A 23,623-nucleotide genomic window follows, 5' to 3' on the forward strand; every position below is an offset into this window, starting at 1 on the left:
GTGACATTTTTGGTACAGCATGTTTGGACTGCATGTGTCACTAAATAAACCAATATTGCCCAAACTATTACTCAGTCCGCCGCTGCTGCTGGAACACGTGAGTCAGCATGTGGAAAATGACAAACATGTTTTTTTTTATTGTGCTGGACTTCTTTTCATTGCAAATTAAGATGAGCTTCAATGATGACAATCTTTGCAAGGCAGCCATTGAGGTGGTCATCCGTTGTACTTTCATTTCTCACTGGATGCTGATGTGGATAGATGAGTGCAGCTAAGAGGTCACTGAAAAGTAACTGTCAGATTGGAATCGCATGCTTCCTTATCCCTTAGGAGCTTCTGTCCAAGACGCATGCAAAAAAATGGAGGCCTACAGACAGTCTACACCAGTGATGGCAATCATAACATTCATTGATGGAGAATGTGTGATGTAGCTACACAACACAAGAGTTTGTAAAAAGAAACCATTTAACCATTTAGCTAACCAAGTGAGGAAAGAAGGCAGCGTCCAAAATGGATGGATAAAACTTTTTTTTTTTTATTCACAGGAGTGCATCCTAATGAGAATTAATGTTGGAGGAATGCATCTGCGTTCTGCTTTGGACGCGTCAGCACAGTCTCAATTAAAAGGCCCTTTCATTTTCTTTCAGCTTGGCACAAACATTAACTTTGAGCGGGATGGCGATCAATTGAAGACACTTTTGCAGAGGTGGCTGCTCAACGCCGAGCGACCGCTTCAAATTTAAGGCGTGCGATCCTTCGTTCTGAAATAAAATTCGTAATTTATACATTGGGGACATCAAGACTCTCTCATATTTCTGTATAGTGTTTCGCGACCTGCTTTTTTTTTTTTAAAGATTTTTTATTCAGTATCACATGTATGCACGGTTAGCTCTCATGACTAAGAACGTTTTTTGCATGAGCATACACTGCTCATGGAGATTTCTTTCTTGTCTGGGTTCAGGGCGCTTGTAGTTTTGATGACGTTCATAAGACAAGTTCTTTGTATTCTTGGACTCTCATCACACTGCGGAAACATTTTTCCGGATCTCCCTCCCGAAAAGGAACCGTCCCGCACTTTCACATTTTGGAGGAGGGCTGCTCCAATCTCCATTTTCATCACAGGACATATCAGAGGAACCATTCAGGATTTCATGGCGGTTCTTGCACCCAAATCGAAGCACATTGCCAAAGTTTGCTTCTTCTGGGTCCCCGATGACCTCCACATTGTCTTCCACGTTGATGACAGGGCACCGGATTGCTGGGAAAAAAGGACAGAAGGCCTCATTTTATTTTGTCAAGTGGTTGCATGAAATAAAATCTGGACCTTGATAATTTTTTTTAAGTTGTAATGTGCCATCGACTAGTCGGTTATAGTCAACTACTATCGACTAGACAGCTACATGAAATCATACCGGTAAGGAAATTCACAGGATACAATATAACCTCATACGCTTGAAGTGGCAAATATTTGAAATCTTTCAAATGGAAATGAAAAAATGGGTCTTACGGTGACATTTTGTACCACGAAACTGCCACACCCCATCATTACAAAGGAGTCCGAAAAATCCAGTGTGGCCAACAGCGCAGCTCACCCTCACTTGCTGCTTATTTTGGTACTCGTCTTCCATACCCGTCGTATCAAAACTGGCATCGAACAGTGGACTGTTCCGAAATGCTTCATGAGTACAATCTGCAAATCAAAAGTACATGAATCCATTTCTAGCGTTTCAAGTCCTGAACAAGCAAAGACCAAAACAAGGTGAATCACTACGAGAATAAATCTGTATGCCGCTTGAGTCTTACCTTGACATTTCACAAAGGTCAACGTATGCATCCACAATAATAGCGCACAGCTTTGGCCTATCACCTTCATATTGTCTTCTCCGCTCTCAACCGCCTGACGCAACTAAAAGCGGACACTGCACAACATCAAGTTCAGATGGTGACAAAGAGGGATTGCGCAATATCTGGACACTCGTCTCCCGTTGTCCAGTCTCGCAGTGGGGAAGCATTGTGACCTGTGCACTCATCCACACATATGTGTACACACAGGAGAGTACCTCAGGGTGTTGCCAAATAGAATACGATGCACACTGCTTGTATATGTCACCAGCATTTATGCTACAAACAAAAGTACAAAATGACACGATGTGAAGCTCAAGAAGCGCCTTGACATCTACAATTGGAGTAATTGGACATGCAGTGAGCCATTTGCTCCGTTTTGGAAGTGCTGTTGATTTTTCTTTGTTTTACCTTCTCGGTAATCATTCGCCGAGATCAATAGTGTGATACAGAATAGAGAAAATATTCTCATCAAAGTTCACTGATGGAGAATGTGTGATGCAGCCACACGACACAAGAATTTGTCAAAAGAAACCTTCCTTTCAAGAAAACAATGAGTCACCAGCAAAAAATAAAATAAAAAAATCTTCCACAACATACTGTTCATTCATTCTTGGGCAAGGTTGCTATGATTCCACATTTCCACATTCATCCACTAGAGGGCAGAAGTAATCCTCAAGAAAATAATAGCAAGTCTCAATCAGATTTGAAATAATTGAATAAGCCCCTAATTGGGCATGCTGGATAGGAAAGGGTTTACTGTTTTTTTTTTTTTTTTTTTAATGGCTTGAAGCTACTTTGGCCAGCTGCAGGGGCGTTTGATTGAATTTTGAGACAAATAAACGGCCCGGGGCAACGTGATGTCGAGTGGTTTGCACATCTGCCTCAGTCCTGAGGTCGACGCTTTGAACTCGGCGTTTAGTCGTTCTCCTCATGCTCGCCTCGTACTCTGGTGTCCTTCCTCATTTCAAAGACACGCGTGTGAGGTTTTTTGAGGTCTCTGGATGGATGCAAAGTAATTTCCTGTTCACACCGATCGTGCAATTTCTGCTTCCTGTGTAGCAGGGATGGGTGTGTAAGTGGCGGCTTGCGGACTGCATGCGGTCAGCGACCACACAGTGAATGGTCCTTTTTTAAAATTTTAAAGTGTTGCTCTTATATTTTCTCCATTTACTCTCATGTACAGACTCCTCCTTCTTATGATTTATTGATATGAGATTTGTGCTATCAAGAATGTTCCTTTTTGCCACTCAGCAAATTTAACTAAGCCGTTTTAACAGCAGAGAGGCTCAGCCAAGTGTGGCCTTCTCTATCGATGTGGCAAAATGAAGCCAATGAAGAAAGCGGTGTTGCCCGAGATGGCAGATAGAAGAGCCTGAAATTAGTTTCTTCTGGAGACTGTCTGGCCGGGGTCGAAGTTCTTTTTGGCCTCTTGAGGAAATAAATACTATTGCTTGACAGGTTGGAACCAGAGTGGCTCTCTAAATTACACACTTGAGGACAAACTCCACATCTGATAGAACGACTCAATCGCTAGCACAAGTACAAACCAAACAAATGAATCGAGTTCACTATTTGATCTTTTGTTTACATGATGCTAATATGTGCTCGTATGTGAAAAGCTCACAAAGGGGCTGAACTACAGCCACTTAACCTGAATGACAATTTGACTTCAAACATGCATCAAGCATGTTAAAAAAAAAAAAAAATCTTCGGCTTTGAGTCACATCACTTAACTGCACTGTTGGACTTTGTCTGTTGAATCTGAATCTCTCCAAGTTTCTGTTTTGAGATAACAACACCCAAAACTATATATGCTATATTGTGACATGAAAATGCAAAATGCCACTCTTACTGTAGAAAGGACGCATACGTAGTAAACAACTTGTCAGGATGACATTGCTGCAGGCGTTACCCTCCATTGCCAAAATACGTCCTTGTTATTTCCGGCGTAGCATCAAAATCACATGACAAGTGCCTGGCAGCAGGAGGCGAATTGGCATGCGATCGGCCGACAAAAGCATCATGACAGCTAAAGAGAGAAAAGGGACAAAGGCAAAACAAAAAGGTTGATATCAATCACAGTTTTTCTTATGAGCATTATAACTAGTACGTATGCACGTATGCACGCACGCACGCACGCACGCGCGCGCACACACACACACACACACACACACACGCACTCACGCACGCACACACACACACACACACACACACACACGCGCACACACACACACACACACACACACACACACACACACACACACACACACACACACACACGCACGCACACACACACACACACACACACACACACACACATACGTACATACATACATACATACATTCATATATACTACATACATACATACATACATACATACATACATACATACATACATACATACATACATACACACACACATACACCCATTTACATACATACACACATATACAGTAATCCCTCATTTATCGCGGATAATTGGTTCCAAGACCAGCCGCGATAGGTGAAAATCCGTAAAGTAGTGTCACCCTCTCATTTTTAACATACATACATTTTTTTGTGTATCAATAAATTTATATTAAACCATATAAGTGCCTATATTATCATTAGAACATTAAATAATAGTTTCAAACATGTAAATACTATATTAATAGTATAAATGACTTACAGAAAATAATATATAAATAATATTAATATGATACGTGTGTGTGTGTGTGTGTGTGTGTGTGTGTGTGTGTGTGTGTGTATGTGTGTGTGTGTGTGTGTAACATACGTAGATGTTACTAAAGTGTACACACTGTAAATATGTTTTGAGCACTCTTATTATAACAACTTTTCTTTTATAACAAGGTACAAGTATACATACTGTAAATATGTTTTTAGAACTCTTTTAGTATTATTATAACAACTTTTTTATAACAGGGTATAAGTGTACATACTGTAAATATGTTTTTAGAACTCGTATTATTATAACAACTGTTTTTATAACGAGGTACAAGTGTCCGTACTGCAATTGTGTGGGCACTCCCTGCCTTCTGCTGGCATGCAGGCAACTTTCATGGCATAATTCCTCAAATTCGAATTTATATTTTGCACCGTAACACTGTTTACAGTGGAGATGGCGTGCTGCTGACCTCGACTCGGGACGTCGTGAGTCGTTGGGGCGAATACTTCAAAGACCTCCTCAATTCCACCGACACGCCTTCCATTATGGAAGCAGGGCCTGGAGACTCTGAGGTGGACTCTCCAATCTCTGGGGTCAAAGTCACTGAGGCAGTTAAAAAACTCCTCGGGGGCAAGGCCCCAGGGTTGGACGAGATCCGCCCGGAGTTCTTAAAGGCTCTGGATGTAGTGGGGCTGGCCTGGCTGACATGCCTCTGGAACATCGAGGAGGGTGCCTCTGGATTGGCAGACTGAGGTGGTGGTTCCCCTCTTTAAGAAGGGGGACCGGAGGGTGTGTTCCAACTACAGAGAAATCACACTCCTCAGCCTCCCTGGTAAGGACTATTCAGGGGTGCTGGAGAGGAGGGTTCGTCGGGAGGTCGAACCGCGGATTCAGGAAGGAGCAGTGTGGCTTTCGTCCTGGCCGTGGAACAGTGGACCAGCGCTACACCCTCGGCAGGATCCTCGAGGGGGCATGGGAGTTTGCGCAACCAGTCCACATGTGTTTTGTGGACTTGGAGAAGGCGTTCGACCGTGTTCCTCAGGAAGTTCTGTGGAGGGTGCTTCGGGAGTACGGGGTGCCGAGCCAAATGATAAGGGCGGTTCGGTCCTTGTATCACAGATGCCAGAGTATGGTCCGCATTTCCGTCAGTAAGTCGGGTTCGTTCCCAGTGAGGGGTAGACTCCGCCAAGGCTGCCCTATGTCACCGATTCTATTAACAACTTTTATGGACAGAATTTCTAGGCTCACCCAAGGTATTGAGGGTGTCCGGTTTGGGGACCTCAGCATTGCGTCTTTGCTTTTTGCAGACGACGTGGTGCTGTTGGCTTCTTCAAGCCGTGATCTCCAGCTCTCACTGGAGCAGTTCGCAGCCGAGTGTGAAGCAGTTGGGATGAGGGTCAGCACCTCCAAATCTGAGCCCATGGTCCTCGGTCGGAAAAGGGTGGAATGCCCTCTCCGGATCGTGGATAAGATCGTGCCCCAAGTGGAGGAGTTTGAGTATCTTGGGGTCTTGTTCACGAGTGAGGGCAGGATGGAGCGCGAGATCGACGGGCGGATGGGCTCAGCGTCGGCAGTAATGCGGACTCTGTACCGGTCCGTCGTGGTGAAGAGAGAGCTGAGCCAAAAGGCAAAGCTCTCAATTTACCGGTCAATCTACGCTCCTACCCTCACCTATGGTCACGAGCGATGGGTCATGACTGAAAGAACGGGATCCCAGATACAAGCGATCGAAATGAGTTTCCTCTGCAGGGTGACCAGGCTCTCCCTTAGCGATAGGGTGAGAAACTCGGTCATCTGGGAGAGACTCGAAATAGAGCAGCTGCTCCTCCACGTTGAGAGGAGCCAGATGAGGTGGCTCGGGCATCTCATCAGGACATCCTGGACGCCTCCCTGAGGAGGTGTTCCGGGCATGTCCCACCGGTAGGAGACCCTGTGGACGACCCAGGACGTGCTGGAGAAACTATGTCTCTCAGCTGGCCTGGGAATGCCTTGGGATCCCCCGGAATGAGCTGGATGAACTGGCTGGGGAGAGGGAAGTTTCGGAGTCCCTCCTAAAGCTGCCGCCCCCGCAACCCGACCCCGGATAAGCGGAAGAAGATGGATGGATGAATTTTGAATTTTTTATTTTTTTGGAGGAAAAAAAAAAAAAAAAGAAAAAAAAAAAGAGCCAGACAAAGAGAGGGCAATGGCCCACACCTTTGTCACTGTGGTGATGAACTTTCAATCAGATGAGTGCCAGCGGCAGATCAATAAAGACCACAAAATAGCTCAGCTCAGCTGACTCACTCCCAGGAGGCCTCCGGTCCAGGCAAAGCGATCCACTCATCCAGAATCCACACTCAACCGCATTGCAAACAATTTCACTGTGTCACCAAACGAACCATGTTTCCTGTGTGCACGTGGTCCGTTTGGACCGCAGCAACTTCAGTCACCATGCATGCCAAAGTGGCAACGTGCCGTGCAGTGACAAACAAGAGGCACACACGTGCTCACAGGCACTTTTGACACAGTGTGTCTTTAATCAGTGGCTTCAACAAATAATTTATTGGAGTAGTCATAAATAAAGTTTTTTTTTTGTAGAACTGCTTCGTGATGCCCCCGCGTTCTTGGTTACATAAAATCCCATGTATAATTTAGCACTATTCAAAGTGAATGGTAATGAGGCCAGACCTGGTGTGATGTTGCAAGTGGGGCCTGTTAAAATGACGCTGAGACCAAAAGCAAGTCAGTTCAAACCTTTTCATTTATTCATGGGAGGCTCATCAGCAGTGCGTTGGCTCAAAACTTTGCTTCTTTTATCCCCACGGTGCTCAACTACCATATTTATGCGTTCTTGCATGCACTTTGCAATTTGGAAAGAGTGTGCACTTTTCAATGAGGAAATCAGATGGGGTGCGCTTGCATACTGTTTAGAAAAAAAGAAAGAAAATAATTGTACTTTAGCAATTAAACTCTGGGACAAAACATTGATTGCAAAGTAATCATGTTTGGACGCCACAAATCTAATGACGTGTGAGCAGACGCGCATTTGCAATGTTGCTCATATTAGCCGTCGGCTAATCTGCAAATGGCAGATTGGCGAGCGAGACTTTCAGGCATTTGCTTGGGAGCGGACAATCACAAGAACATCCTCTTCCTTTTTTACTCGCCCGGTGAAACAGCAAACATAAAAGGTCGGACGTCAAACATGGGTCATCAACTTCCCTTGAATGCACAAATTAATTATTAACTTCCTCCAGACCGCAAATTCTAAAAGTCCCCTTGTAACGTTCTCCTTTTTACTTCGACTTACTAAAATAAACAGTGAATATTTTACGAGTCGCCTCCCAGGTTGCATTTTAGGATTAAATGATGATACCTGCCGTAATTGTCGACATGGACCAGTGAAACATTGGCCTCAGCGAAATCCCAGCGATGCCATGATGTCTTTGGCAACCTGTTACCTTGGTAACTGGAATAATGAGCAGAGAGAAGAGGGATGTGGCAGGCAGTCGTATGTGGAGGGAATTTATTCTTTGGTTATCATTTCACCCGAGCAAACCAGGCGTGGGTTCTCTTCAACGCTTTTGAGGGCTCGCATCAAGCGAGAGTATGCTGGACAATGGGCAAGCCTCAGAGAGGTGCTCTTTGCTTCTTCATGCCGCTTCGCTCTCTCGTCTTTTTTTACAATCCGTCCATCTTGGGCCAACATTTCTCTTGTCAGCGTTGCCATTCGTTTATGTGGGAGACTTTAAAAAAAAATAAAAAATAGTGTGCAATGAAAGCACAGTAGTCGTCATCATCTTTTGCAGACTTATTGGACATACTCGGCACAATCAGTGCATTCATTTAATTTAGAAACTCCCCAAAAAATAAAAAAAAATTAAACAGGGCTAATGCAAGTGAATTATTTTGGTTGCTGAGTGAAAAAGGTCCATTTATTTATCTTAATGAAATCATGAAACAATTACCTTAATCGTGAAAGGTTTAATTGGATGCTGGAATGTCCTTTGGGGATTAACTTATTTTTTCATCCTTTTGTTTGCATTTCTTCTCCTCGTTTGTTAAAAATGTCTTGTTTGCCCATCATTTGTATTTAGCCGCTATGCTCCTTTTCTTTTGCTGCATCCTTGCTCTCACCGTCTGCGAAGCGCACAATGATCCATAATTCTTTGCAAAAGCACTTCAGATGTCCTGCTGCTTTGAGATGAACTTCAATATATTTTCCACAAGTGCCGCTGCGGCAAAACGGTTGAGTTATCTTTGGAATTCCAGCAAAGGCGTTGACAATGTGAATCTGGCTCTTCAATATTGCATATATATATTTTTTTTATCGTGTAGCAATGAAACTGCTCCAAAACGAATCATCAGAAATAGTAAGAATGACAAATTAGCAGGAAGACAACGCATGGCCGCACCCGGCATGTAAACAAATACTGCACCTTCAGCACCTTGGACAGCAACCGTGGCAAGTCGCCGAAGAGCAACTTGCTGCATTTGCAGTCTTCACTTAACCCAACATGTATATTGGATGCAATTTTCAAACTCTTCTGCATTTCCTTTAATGTCTCCCAGGAGAGCTGCACAACATTGATGTTTCCTTTTTTTTGTAGCGATGCCGCATATCAAAAGAAGGCTTTCTCGACCGACTTCCCATTCATAATTAAAGAATCAAATACCTGCACTTGAATGCGAATCAAAAGACTTCTTTGTTGATAATGAGCAAGAACAAGCCTTGGGGCCGTTCTCTTGAAAGTAACACTTCAAAGTTTGCCACTTGTCCGTTCATTTTATATGAGGGAAAAAAAAAAAAAAAAACCTTCACAGAAAATCCAAGTCCGTCTAAAATCTTGCTCGGGGTTGGGCTCCAGCTCGACGGCTAACCAAGCGAGAAAAGAAGGCAGCGTCCAAAATGGATGGATAAAACTTTTTTTTTTTTTTTATTCACAGGAGTGCATCCTAATGAGAATTAATGTTGGAAGAATGCATCGGCGTTCCGCTTTGGACCCGTCAGCACAGTCTCAATTAAAAGGCCCTTACATTTTCTCTCAGCTTGGCACAAACATTAACTTTGAGCGGGATGGCGATCAATTGAAGAGACTTTTGCAGAGGTGGCTGCTCGACGCCGAGGTGGCTGCTCGACGCCGAGGGGCCGCATCAAATTTAACGCTGCGATCCTTTGTTCTGAAATAAAATTCGTAGTGTTTCGCGACCTGCCAAATCATACACTCAATAATCAGTATATTTATACAGATTTTTTTTATTCAGTATCACATGTATGCACGGTTTGCTTTCATGACTGTAAGAACTTTTTTTTTTGCATGAGCATACACTGCACGTGGGGAGTTCTTGACTGAGAATGGCGAAACAAATCTGCCACTGATTCGGTCAAATTTAAAAGCCGTGGTGAGGAAGCTTTGCAAAGATCATTTGACCTGGCTTCAGGTCTGCTTATATACATATTTACAAAGCCTTTGTTTACTTTGAAAACGCCTTTTCAGCACTTTGATGAGCTGCGAGGCACGTCGGGAAGTCTCGCTCTTTGCCAGTAATGGCTGATTAGCGCCAGAGCTCATCCCGAATGGTGAAAGCTTCCCGCCCGATCCAGAGAAGCCGTCTCATCCGAGCTGTCAACGACTGGCAGGCGGACACTTCAGGGAAGGGGGCCGAGATGCAAGACAACGTGTCTGCTGCGCCTGTTTGGATGCTGCTTTTCTCTCACAATGGTAGACGCGCTACAATGCTTATCCTTTTGGGCTAAAAGCTAAAAAAGACATTAACACAATGGCAGGATGGATGCAAAAGCAATGTGCTATTTATTTATTTTGCTTTTCCACATCACGTAATCCTTGTGGCGGGTTTTTACCTTTTATACACTTCGGTACTAGAGGTCTGATGATTTGTGGGGACCTCGATGTGAGACTCCATTCATCTCAACTGTGCCACTGGTGTACTTATAGGAGCGACGATCTGGCTACTATATGCTGAGCCAACTCTTTCAGTTAGAGCCTCAAATGAAATATTACATCATGTAGGTCATAATGCCTCAGAGCAAGGAGGTTACTTGGGTCAAAATACGGTCAAATCACTATGGAGATAAAAATAAAGCTTAGCAATTACAATTAGAGACCAAAATTGATGCAATAATGCTCAGTTGTTGATAACCAGTGATTTCAATTCACTTTTCAATTATTTTAAAGATTCTTTCATTTGCTTTCATATCTTTTAATGGTCTCGCTTCCCTGTACTTTGTATGTTTGATTTTAAAGTGCTCCATATATATACCAGCTAAGTTATATTGAAAAGGGACAACAACCCCCCAAAACATTGATGGTTATGGGTGCTGTTTTTTTGTCCTTTGTTATCAACATGTTTGTGTCTTTCACCGTCACATTCTGTCTCAGCGCCGCGGCTCTGAAATGGCGCAGGCTGCCATCTCATTACGTCTCCTTTCATGAATATTTCATGCAATGTTCTCATTCACTTTTGAAAGGAAGCTAATTTGCTGCATAAATATTTGATGTGTACCTTTCATATTCCTTCCACCCACATTTCAATTAACCGCACAATGTATATTTAGCTTCTCAAGTTACACCACCACCTCATTATCCTTCCCTCTGTGCCGTTTTTTTTTTTTTTTAAATACTACTCAATACACGAAGCAAGCAAGTAAGGATTGTTTCGATTTTCACGACTACATCTTTGAACCTTAATCAGCATACTGTACGCAAAACGTTGAATTTCAAAGAATGTGAGGCGTTTTCACGTTCGCGACTGCGTCTGTCTTGCTTTGACTGTAGCGGCGGCAAATATAGAGCGCCTCATCAATCACGCCGCGAGTAATCACATACATATTGCAGCAAATTGCAAAGGAGGAGTGCGATCAATGTAAAGCAAATTTAACCCAAGGACTCAAATGACAAAGATGAAACAAGCGGTGCCCAATTGGATATTAATTTCAATTACGATAAAAAGCTTTTCCAATAAAAGGCTTTGCTGGCATATTATACCTCACAAAATTGAATGCATGCAATATTTTGCGTTTGGTCACCACAGTGCACTAAACATGAAAAAGAAAAGAGAATTATATATTTTTCTGGCTATTATCATTGTTAGGGCAAGCACACTTGAGTGGGAGTTTGGGAGATTTCCCAGGAAATTACACAACCCCAAATTCAACATTTCATAACAAATGAGGCTCGGCTTTAAAAAGCGGCGGCAGGCAATACGTCTGCAATTTCACGGTGAGCCGCCCGCTTTGGAGGCTCCCCGAGTGTGAATGGAAGTGAGGCGCGTCCTCCTCTCTATCTGTGACAAGCCAGTGAAGCCCGACCGGGCTCAAGTGATCTTTTCGAGCGCTGAGGTCTGCCACGCTCCCGTCTGAAAAAGTGTCTTGATGGGACCGTGTCACCATAATGAAGTTGGGGCCAGAGATGCCTGTCGCAGTGAGTGAGCGATGGCCTCGGGCCTTCTGCCAACACTCTCATTCATCATTGCGATGATGGCACCCCCCCCACCCATCGGTCCCTCTCGCTTCCTCCGCTCGCAATTGCTGGATTTGCATTCATACGCTTTGGGCTGTTCATTAACACTTGATGAATGCTGCCGTGCAAAAAGATTTCCTTCAAGTCATTTAGCTCGCAAGTCATTCGAATTCCCTGCAGCGCACGAGCACGCACACGCACACGCACACACACACACACACGCGCACACGCGCACACGCACACACGCACGCACGCACGCACGCACGCACGCGCACGCACGCACGCACACACACACACACACACACACACACACACACACACACACACACACGCACAACACGCACGCATGCACGCACACATGCGCACACACACACACACACACACACACACACACACACACGCACACGCACACGCACGCACGCAACAAACAGACATACACAGAGGCGTGTTGGACTCCAAACAGGTACCCGAGGTGTCGGAGCAGCTCGTATGTCAGGCATCAGCGATTTTGCACCTTGGCAAACGTGACAATGTGCAGTGGCTCATCACCTTTCAGCTTCATGTAACATGGTCGGGCATTAAATATTGAAATGGGCCTGAAATGTTCCCCGGATAGCATCGGCTCGTCTTACGGCAGCCTCCCTTGCTATTGCTCTCTTTTGCTCCCCTTTGCCGTGACTGCCACATTTTGCACTTTGGACCTCGATAATCCATAAATGATGCGACGACCACTGGCTCCGATTACGTCTGCTGTTGTAAATGCTTGCTAATCACATTTTGGGCCCATTGGCGCCGCGGGATCGTCCTTGTTCGATTACAGGTTCGACTTTAGCGTCAACAAGCTCAAACAGTCACAAGTGGTGAGCGGGTTGTGATTGGCCAATTTGCAGCACTTGAAAGCAGATGGATGATTGATTGAGGGAACCAGACCATTTAATGATAAAAATAAATATTCAATTAGAATTGCAACCAAGATTACCTTTGACCCCACCCCCACCCTAAGAATGGGGGGGGGGGGGGGTCTCACATTAAATAAAATACTCATAAAAATCAATTTGCATGTCCTAAAGTGTTACTTGAGTTAACCATTTGAATCAGCTTACCGGAAACACGGTGCAGCCTCTTCAGCATCTTTTATGGATGGAAGATGTCTATTTTGAGCGCTTGCTGCATTTTGTGGCTTCCGAGAGAATGTTTGTTTTTGCACTGTCGCTAAAAGAGTGTCTTTGAAGGCCCAGAGGATGCGCACGCCTTCCGCTCTTCTTGCCTTGATATTGATGTAACTTGATGTTGGCATCTGCGCATCTGGAAGGCATTTTTCTTTTTCTGGCTGGTTTCTTCTAGTATCGTGCACTTTACTTCGATTTCCTCACTAGTCTGAACACAGTTGTGGTTTCGTCATGTTGCCGCAGAAGTGTGACTGAAGCGTGCCAAGGTGAAAATAGTAAAATAAAATGAGAAGGAAGAGAGACAGATTCAAGACATTTCTGTGTCCACTAATCCCTTTGGCTCCCTTGTCAAGATGCAAGCCTCCTTTTGCAGACCCCTTCGCTTTCCTTCTCTTCTTGATCGTGATTTCCAGAGACCTGACTGAGCGTATCAGCCTCTGTGGCTTCAAGGGTCTCAATAAGTTGTCTCGGTTCTTTCCTCCGGGACTGCATGGGGGAATTTCTACCTCTGACCTTTCTTGGCGAATACGGGTTCTTCCCTGTGAAGGAGCTCAGCCCAAAGCTCCCGTTCAGCGCTCCACCCGGGAGAGCCAGCCGCTCCGAGCCGACGGTTTCAGAAGAATATGCGCCAAGCTCGGGGGAACAGAAAACTCTGCGCATGTTCCGACTGGTGAGCAGGAAGCGGCCCCACCTCCGCCTTGAGTTTTCTTCTTGCGTTGTCTTCTGGGGCATGCTTACAGTAAATATGTCCAGCATACAAAGGTCACCAATGTACTGAGAGCTACCTATTCATGCCACGGGCTACTGCTTTGATATGTGCTTCTGAAATAACAAATTGTCACTATCAGTTCATATCGTTTTACAACAATTGATCAAATGATCACTTTGACAACATTCCCTATCCATCACAACGTCCAATCACTGGTGAGCTATTTTTAGAATAGAAGACACTGATCAAACGTACATCATGTTAATTGTGTTAATTGTATTCAGGTTATTTGTGCTAATGATTTTTTCATTTTTTTAAGAAACAATGTTGAAAACGTCAGAGGAGAACAAAAATCAAAATGCGAGGTCTCTCCTTGCTATCCTCGAGGACGATGTCCCATTTTTATGAGCACCGGCTGGAGATTCCATGTTCGTATTCAGTAATGCTTTGCCTCCAGCTTAAGGGGGCTGCCAGAAAGTTGAGCAGAAAGAACAGAACTTTCCAAGACCAACTTTTTTTTTTAAGTGGGAATTCATCACGCAGCACTGGGTGAGCAGCTGAGAAGAAATGTCACAATATTCACATCAATTTGAGGGGAAACAAGACCGGATTCAGCTGGATAAGAGAAAGGTGAGTACACTTATACGGTTGGATGATGCAAACAAGCATGTGCTAGCCCATCTGTCTCACGGTACAGAGACTCCTGTCTTTTGTGAAAAACGGGTGAGACTGTCAAACATTTGAGAATGAGACAGTGGGTTGGTGTGTTTCACAAAATAAGTGCGACTACATATTTGGAAGAATAATGATACAAATATACTATATAAATATAGAACTTGTGCACAGCCTGAGCGTTGCCCATGACGACCTACTGCACGTGGAGAACAGGAGACTTGAACGTTATCTTTTTAACGAGGGTCAACTTTTCAATATGAAATATGAATTGGTGGTTGAATTTGCTGTTGGATGTGTGTTTACATTTTCCTAATGATAATCCTGTGCATGACCCATGATGTTAATTACAGGCCTGACTGACATACAAAGAAAGTTTTGGCAGAACCGGGCGGAGTACACAGATATGCTGGTGCACCGGCAACTGCAAGCAAATGAGTTGAAAGGAAGCAGGGAGCTAAATAGCATCGAACACGTTGACAAAAGGAAAACACAACAAAACTAAATTCAAAACAAAAACGCACATGACACAGTTTCCATTTCATTTATTATGAAAAATAGCTGCGATCAGGTTTAATGAAGACAATGATGTGTAACGATGCTGCATGTCAGAATTGTGCTTGGAGGGTCGAGACTATTTGCCAGTGGACTGTTATTTGTTGCAACATGGCAGATTTCAGTGTCATCTGCGGCTTTACTCGTGTCAGCGTCTGCAGATGGGACCTACTCGAGTGTCTCAATAGCGATATGAGAACAGCGTTTGTGCAGGTCTGCCATCACTCAATCTTCAGAGTCTCAGCTTCCAAAGCTGCTACGGAATCATCATCGGTCCCAAACTCTTTTATTTTGTCTATTTACAGCTGATTGTTCATGAATTAAAGCTCCCTAGCGCTTTATCCACATTTGGACTATGAGAGGGGAAAAAAAAAGGGGCTGAACTCTGCAGCAACCTCCCGTTTCATCACTCTGAATGATTCATTAGACGAAAGAAGCAGCGGGAGGCTCAGCTGCACGGCAACGGAGGACGATGAGAACCGAGCTGCCTTGTGCATCAACTGGGCCTCGTTTCTTGACAGGCAGCTGGAAGGAACATGAAGATGAGAGACGTGCACGAACAGAAGGGGAGGTGTGAATATGATGAGGGGACCAAAAGAGGGTTGGCTTGTAATATTTTGTTCGTCATTTGAAATGTTTTCAGCTTCAGTAAAAACGCGGTGTATTATTTCGCTTTATCTCCATCTTGTTTTTAGACATGTCATTTTCTCATGCCCATCTCTATTCATTGACTCATGGGGGGGTTACAGTATGTGATTATCATTCTAAAGTCTTCAAGGGGGGCCATTCTGACTGCTGTGGCCTTGGACATCTGCGATCATGTCATTGAGTCAACAAGCTCTGATCATCTTGGCACCTAAAGATAACGTGCCAATTCCAGCACCACCAACCCCACAATCATCCGCCATTAAGCTGTCGTCACTCAATGGAGACATCCAAGCTAGCACTGCCTTGCAAAATGGAGGCAGATACTGTCCAGCGTCTGCTCATGACAGAATAAAAAGTCAATCTTATACTCATTTGTAATAATAATGTACAAAAAAAAGCACATAAAGATGATTGTAATGCTGATTCAGAATCAGAATCAGAATCAGAAAACCTTTATTGTCATTCTACATAGTACAATGAAATTGGAGACCTCCATCCAGTGCATGAGGTAGACACAAGTAGGTAAGTAATCGACTAGTAGAAAAGTAGATGAAATAATCAGAAACAGTAGTGCGGACAAAGTGCAGTAATAGTGCAGGAGGAAAGTGTCATCAGTGTCGGCTGGAGTTGAGGGCGGCTATGGCTTGGGGAAAGAAACTGTTTCTGAGTCTGTTTGTCCTGGTCTTCATTTGCCTGTAGCGTCTTCCAGAGGGCAACAGGTCAAACAGGGCGGAGCCAGGGTGGGAGCTGTCCGCTGAGATGGCCTTAGCCCTGCTGAGGCAGCGGGTAGTGTAGATGTCCGTAAGGGAGGGGAGAGGGCGGCCGATGATCCTCTGGGCTGCCTTCACCACTCTCTGCAGCTTCTCCCTGTCAGCGGCGGTGGAGCTGCCGAACCATACTACGATGCAGTAGGTCAGTAGACTCTCGATGGAAGATCGGTAGAAGGTCAGCAACAGGTCGGTGTTGAGGTTGTACCTCCTGAGGACTCTCAGGAAGTGTAACCGCTGCTGAGCCTTCTTGACGATGGTGGTGATGTTCTCTGACCAGGAGATCCGGTCAGAGATGTGGACGCCCAGGTACTTGGTGCTGTGGACCCTCTCCACCTGCTCGCCGTTGATGAAGAGGGGAGTTGGCTCAGGGCTGTGTCTTCTGAAGTCTATGATGAGCTCGTTGGTCTTCTTGGTGTTCAGAGCGAGATTGTTCTCAGAGCACCAGTCGACCAGCTCCAGGACCTCCTCTCTGTAGGCTACCTCATCGCCATTGGAGATGAGACCGACCACAGTGGTATCGTCGGCGAACTTGACAATCCGGTTTTGTTTGTGAGCCGGTCTGCAATCATGAGTGTAGAGGCAGAAGAGGAGGGGGCTCAACACACAGCCCTGTGGGGAGCCGATGCTCAGCGTACGGGTGGAGGAGAGGCGGGAGCCAACTCTCACAGCCTGGAGTCGGTTGGTCAGAAAGTCATTAATCCAGGCACATGTGAGAGAGGGGAGTCCGAGAGTGTCCAGCTTTGTGGTGAGTCTGTCCGGGAGGATGGTGTTGAATGCCGAACTGTAATCCACAAAGAGCATCCGGACATAGCTCTGCTGCTGCTCCAGGTGGTTCACCGCACAATGGAGGGCTACGGCGATGGCGTCTTCTGTGGATCTGTTGGTCCGGTATGCAAACTGGTGGGGGTCGAGGTGTGGGGGAAGATAATCCTTGATGTGCTGAAGAACCAGCCTCTCAAAGCACTTCATGATCACCGGAGTGAGGGCCACTGGCCGGTAATCATTCAGGCTAGAGATGGCCGACTTCTTCGGCACTGGGATGATGGTTGAGGTTTTCACTTGCTGATTCTGCAAAATCTCACAAGCATTATACAATCACCCCAAGCTAAAGCTAGCCTCGTCCACCGCGGACAAAACGAGCGTTTTTGCTTAAAGTAAGCAAAACTCCAAATAGCCTGGAGATAAAACAAAAACGTTGATAGCAGAAGTAGCTTTGGTGGCGCTGAGGACTGAACAAAAGAGAGAAAATCCGTTAGAAGGCTGCTACCTGCACGACGCTTTGCATTTCTTACTGATGGCAATGCAGCAATTTTTGGGGCGCAAGACAGGAAAATAATCCTCATAAGCCGCAGAAAATAACAAGATCGGAGAGAACCGGATGAAAATGGATGTTTCTTGGAACAACTTGACATTGCGTTTTTTAATTGACTGATAAATTGCAAGCTCGGCTTACAAACGTGGGCCTTTTCCAAGCCATGACTTCAAACCAAAGGGTCACGAAGCCGTACCAAAGGAATAAAACGAGACTCCTTGCGGCACTCTCGACAAGCACGTGTGACCTTTTGGTGGCAGCCTTCTTCAGAACAGAGGGACAATTTATCGGCCCAGCAAATGCAATTATCTGCCAGAAGACCTCCGATATCTGCTGGAGTAAACATTTAAAATTTCAGCAAGGTATTCCACTTGAAATATTTTGTATTCAATCAAACATTTTAATTTGGAAGTTTGTTTTCGACTCGTTTCTGAGAAAATGATTTGCCTCATCTTGGTGCCAGACACATTAGAAGAAAAAAAAGGCATGTCACATATGTTACAATGCAAATCCAGTCCATTTATCGTGTTTTTGGCTCCTGTGTTCTCTGCTCCTTTGTTTCTTCCTCTCAGCGGCCCGGCGTCAGTACAGCTCTGATAAAATGTGTGACGGCTGTGCCAAGCGGCAGATTAATCGTGGCCGCCTCTCCCGGCCCCGCCTGCCCGCCGCCCACAAGCATCCCGGCGTCCTATGAGGCCGACCCGCTGACAGCAACATAAGTCATGTGGCTGCATTAAAAACGCATTAGGCCAGCAGAAGGATTTCAACTTTTGCTTATCTGACAAAGACTAGCTGCCCCGCAATGAACTGAGCACCGTTGTCCTCATGCATCACCGTCGCCTCGGCGACAACGTTGTGACTTATGCGCCGGGCAAATGCACTCCCGAGCACTTTTGCCTCGGCCGGCCGATATTAATATCTTGAATTGATGACATCTCCAAATGTTTGCCGCCGCGCTCTCTTTTGGCCTCCCCACCTATAATTTCCTGCCTGCTTGTTCAGACTCAAGGGGGAGAAAAGATTGAAGGAGGAAGGGTGGCGGGGAGAAAGCAAAGAGCAAAATGAGAAAAGGGAAAGAGGAGCCAAGCACCTGTGCAGCGGTAATTTGATTTCGTGTGGCTCGCGCTCTTCCGCTGTTCGGCGGAAAGGTCGTAATGGCGGCCATCTAGCAAGCATTATTACACTCCGGGAAAGACGTGCCATGTGTTCAGGGTGGATGATCGCATCTCCGCAGCACTTGGCTACAGAAAATTTCCACCTCTCTTATTCATTAGTTAGGATGGAAAAAACAAAACAAAGTTTTCTTGAGCAAGCTTGCAAGCTGACACAGGCACATAGAGGCCATCCATCACACGCTGATGCTGCTCTCGTGTTCCTCCTCACTGACACTTAGTCAAAGCGTATTTGGCATCCAGACGAGTAAAATTGGCTTCATATAAGCGCCAGAAGACCTTCTGTACACATCTTAATTACTCTTGAGCGTAGCCTCTCTCGCATTTCTGATGTTTGCGCCCCTCGGAAAACGTGCTCACCTTCGGCAGCGGTCTAATTTAGCTGCTTGAAGGCACACGTCAATTCCCGGTGCAGAGTTGTTGATCTACTCGGAGGGTGAGCGAGGAACTTTGCGCAAATCCGGAAGCTACCTCTTTAAAACTCGAGCCCGCATGCTACTGTTCATGTTACAGGCGTAGGGCAAAATTACAGAATCAAAGAGTTCATGTTGATATTATCAACAGGACAGAGAAGGTAATATATTTCCATGATTGAAACATGAGCGTCTTTGATGCAGAAAGAAACACGGTGAAGAAGATTTGAATATTCTTGCTTTGATCTTGTTCGTATCACCAGCCATTTCTGCACAACAACTATTCTTTAAGTGCTTTACCGTTCGAACCTTAAATATGCATTTGTGTTGCCCTTTGATAAGAAAGAACGGTCGCAGACTTTGTGTCGCCGCCGGCAGGAGGTATTGACTTTCTCTGGCTGAGTGCCGTTGGCGCTGATTGCAACTGGCGTGTTGCGACATCAGCTTTGTTCAAACATGCCAATTCTTCCGCTTGCTATTTACTCCCCCGACGAGGCTAAGATAAACAAACGCAACAAGCGCGGCGTGTAATTAAGACTGCTTGATCCAGGCGGAACTCGAAGGATAGAAAATGCCACCTACGGTCTAAGCTCACCTTTATTGGTCACTAAGGTATCGCTTAAGCCTTGACGGAATTGCGTGTCCTTTGTTAACTGACCCGTGTGGCATAGCGCTGAGCTCAGACACAGTAAATAAAAACAGACATATACTCTATAATGTGTACACATGGCAGCAAGCACAAGTGTACATCGTATCGGCATTCCAAGAGACAGATGTTCACGAAAAGTCAAATTTTTAATCAACACACCAATTGAAAGCAAGAAGTGTGCATGATTACGCCAGTGCTAGCTTGAACTGTAATAAATTGACAGCCATATTTTGATGTCTTTTATGATCAATCCTATGATCCAATTCCCTGTGCTATTCATTTCCCCATATTGACAATCTGACCTGTTTGTGTGTTAACGGATTAGAATGAATGAACTTCCTTCCAGCAGCCCCACGAGACGCCGGCATCTGCCCCACGTAGCGGCTCGGGGCGCCTTGGGGTCAATTGCGACTTTCTGCTGAGACGCGGCAACGTCCATCGCTCCCAAAAGACTCATTTCCAGACAGACATAAAGAAACCAGACAGACATAAAGAAGTGGCACAATTTGTGTTTGTCGAGACTCTCTTTTGGTTTTCATTCTGGTTTTCTCCAGTCCTGTCTTGTTTGTTGAGTCTCTTTGTTTCCTCGTGTGCTGGTCAAGATGGTAACTTGTGTCGTCCAATCGACTCCCTCAGCCGCTCGCGTCTTTTCCAGGTGTTCCTTGTTGTTTCGTCACATGGCTTGTATAAAGTTCCTTCGTCGGGTCATTGTGGCTCTCACCGTGTCTGATTTGTTTTTGCGATGTTTTGTTGTCATTTTGGTCTTTTTCATTTTTGGTTTACAACAGACGTCACTCTGAAACGAGCCGGAATTCACCTCACAACGACCGGATCGCTAAATCGTTCTAAGCCCCCAAAACATGACCAACATCTGACATTCAGTTATTGAGTGGTGTTGCTTTTGCAACACATTATATCCACCAATCAGATGTTTCGACTCGAACGGTGACATGTTGCGTTATGTAGGCGATGGCACGATGACATAACTGGCAAATTTCAAGTTGGGATTAGCCTACTTCATCTCAATTATATCTCCTTAGCCATCAGAGAGGATTTGACTCCAATCTCCCTCTCAGATTACCAGCGATTGGTCAAGTACGATTTCCGAAAGGTCAGAGCTGTTTTTTTAGTGCACATGTATTTCTTTTTGGAGAGTCATTGACATTTGACAAGAATCTATTTGAGCTTCTCACATAAAAGGCTTTAAGAGTTGAAAAGCTGGACCTGACGCCTTGAAGGGCAAAACAGTTGGCTCGCATGTCCCTCCCGCCGGCTCGTTGTTAATGCATGGGTGCGATTCTTCGGTGTAATAGTTGCAGAAATTAATGTCATAAAAAACAGTTATTGCTTCATATTGCGGTTCTCAGTATCTGAACGTTTGCCGATGTACTGATCATTCATCTTTTTAACGATCTCCTGTTTTAGTTGGGCGAGCCATGACACATCTTTTCTAATTGTGAATCATTTGTATCGCTCCAATTGCTCATTTTAATCTTCTCAGGTGAACTGTTTATTTTATGGTTTGAGTTTGTTGCATTCTTTTATTTCGAGATGTCTTTATTCATTCGAGTTTTTGCTCCCGTTGCAGTTCGCCTTTTCTGCTTTGTGTTGATAAGGCTCATCATGGAGTAATTGCTTTGTTTCTTGCCTTTCTCCTGGACAGCGGGTGGCGTAACTCAAGATTGCTTGGGTCCAAATGAATCCCCCGAGACTCGCAACCGCTGTCAGCCCATCGTATTCGCCCTGCGCTCTTGTTTATTGAACCGAGAGACAAACAGGAGAACGTGGCCGCACTGTTTGCAAAATATTATCCAAAAACGTAAGCATGGAAACAAACATTGTGTAGGAGACACGTGCTTTTCTCAGGAACTTTCTCAAAATGGCTCACCTTCCTCCGCGCAACAGTCCAATTAAATTTTTATTGCTTCATTAAGACTTTGCGGGGTTGTTGTGGGCCAGAAAATATCTCTGTCAGTCTGGACTGGACTGACGCTCCAGAACTAAGAAGTTTTTCTCCCGGTTACTCAGCCCAATATTTTGAACCGAATGGATTGATGAAGCCTTGCAGCGTCAAAGCAGTTTGCAATAGGTGTGCATTTTGCAACCCACGCACAGCCATGGCACATTTTCCTAGTCTTGTGATCAAAGATAAGAAGAGCAGCCTCAATTTGGCAACCTGATTGCACTCCCGATGCACCAAAGTTGACTCTGTTTCAAAGAGCGCAACATTCCCTTCACGTGGGTACGTCACTGCAGCTTTAAACAAGGCGGAAAAAAAGTATGGCTTTTAACATCATGTCTCTGCTGGTGAGCTTTCCTTTTTTCCCCAATTTTCTGCCATGGGGGGTTTCACTGCATTGATCTGATGTAAGAGCAACCAACCTCATGGGAGTAAAACTTGCCCAACTTTATGAACGCGCGCGTGTGCTGTCAGTATGTCAAAATGAATCGAGGGCTTAATGAAAGTGGGTTGGAGTCAGAGATGCAAGGAAAAGCACTGACGTGCTTCCATGGAGCACGTATTGCTCATGTCACATTTTCGCACTGCACTCATTAGCTCCTTTGCAGGGAAATCAAAAGTGTACGGGGGTTGATGAACGCATAGACGCTGCAAAGAGATATGGTTATTTTTTTGTCTATCTCTGTATGCCAGTCCGTGGATGGGTGCTTAGGGACCACTGCTGTAAAATGATCATCATAACAATGATGAATGACGCCATTTGAAATGGACAAATGCGTACGTGTGCGCGGTACGCCGCAATATGTCAAAGTGTTCAATATACGAGAGCCCGTGCTCTTGTTTATAACCAGGCCGCTATCAGACCGCGACAGACCTCGTCCTCATACGAACGGCTCCCGCAACAAAAGCCAGATGACTAATTACATTTCAATATCTACAAATAATTTCTATTATGTGTTAAACCTCTGAGCAGAGACCTTGGTGATGCTTTGCTTCTTTGGATTATGTTTTCCAGCAAACAAAATATAATTCCCTTGTTGTGACACATGAAAGAGATGATTCATTAGACTTAGTAGCTTACTCGGATCAGAACTAACAGAGTGTAGGTACATCATGCATTCCAAATTAGCTCTTATTTACTCAGCAGAGTCAAGCACCAGAGGATCAAAGTTGCATCTTGAAGCGGGAGGACCGACCGCGCGCCTCTAATGCAGCCGCAGGCGTTCGGACGGCTGTCACTGCCGACATAACAGCTAACTGTTGCATCATTTTCGCATCCTCGGGAGCTTTCTCGGCGAACCTGCGTGTGCGGCTTCAACAAGCAAGTGCCCGCTTGCAACTCGCCAACGTGAACCCTCGGCTCGCTATTCATTAATCAAAAAACAAGTGATCTCCGCCCCTGCTTTCAAAGCAGGGGCAGGGGTCGTGAGGTATCATCTGGAATTGGAAAAGCTAATTAATCAACTTGGCTAACGGAGCTATTTGCAAGAAGTCGTTTCGGCAATCTGTGATGCACGTGATGTGATCGACCGTGACCCAACGGTTGCGCAGTGTGCAGAGATCGAATATTCCATTTAAGTAGCTCTCTAAATAACCACGCGTCAGTCAATACAGTCCAAA

At 45.0% G+C, this 23,623-nt stretch overlaps 1 long non-coding RNA gene across 1 annotated transcript; it reads right to left on the reverse strand.

Moving 5' to 3' along the window:
- Positions 1 to 811: 811 nt before the first annotated feature.
- On the reverse strand, positions 812 to 16,148 carry LOC137840673 (uncharacterized). The gene is made up of 4 exons (XR_011087555.1): positions 13,078 to 16,148; positions 1,804 to 3,874; positions 1,508 to 1,690; positions 812 to 1,258 (listed from the first exon to the last, which is right to left on the reverse strand). It is a non-coding gene; the product is annotated as an uncharacterized lncRNA (long non-coding RNA).
- Between the last annotated feature and the right edge of the window lie 7,475 nt (positions 16,149 to 23,623).

This window comes from Syngnathus scovelli, chromosome 10 (assembly GCF_024217435.2).
Source record: "Syngnathus scovelli strain Florida chromosome 10, RoL_Ssco_1.2, whole genome shotgun sequence".
Classification (NCBI taxonomy): Eukaryota; Metazoa; Chordata; class Actinopteri; order Syngnathiformes; family Syngnathidae; genus Syngnathus; species Syngnathus scovelli.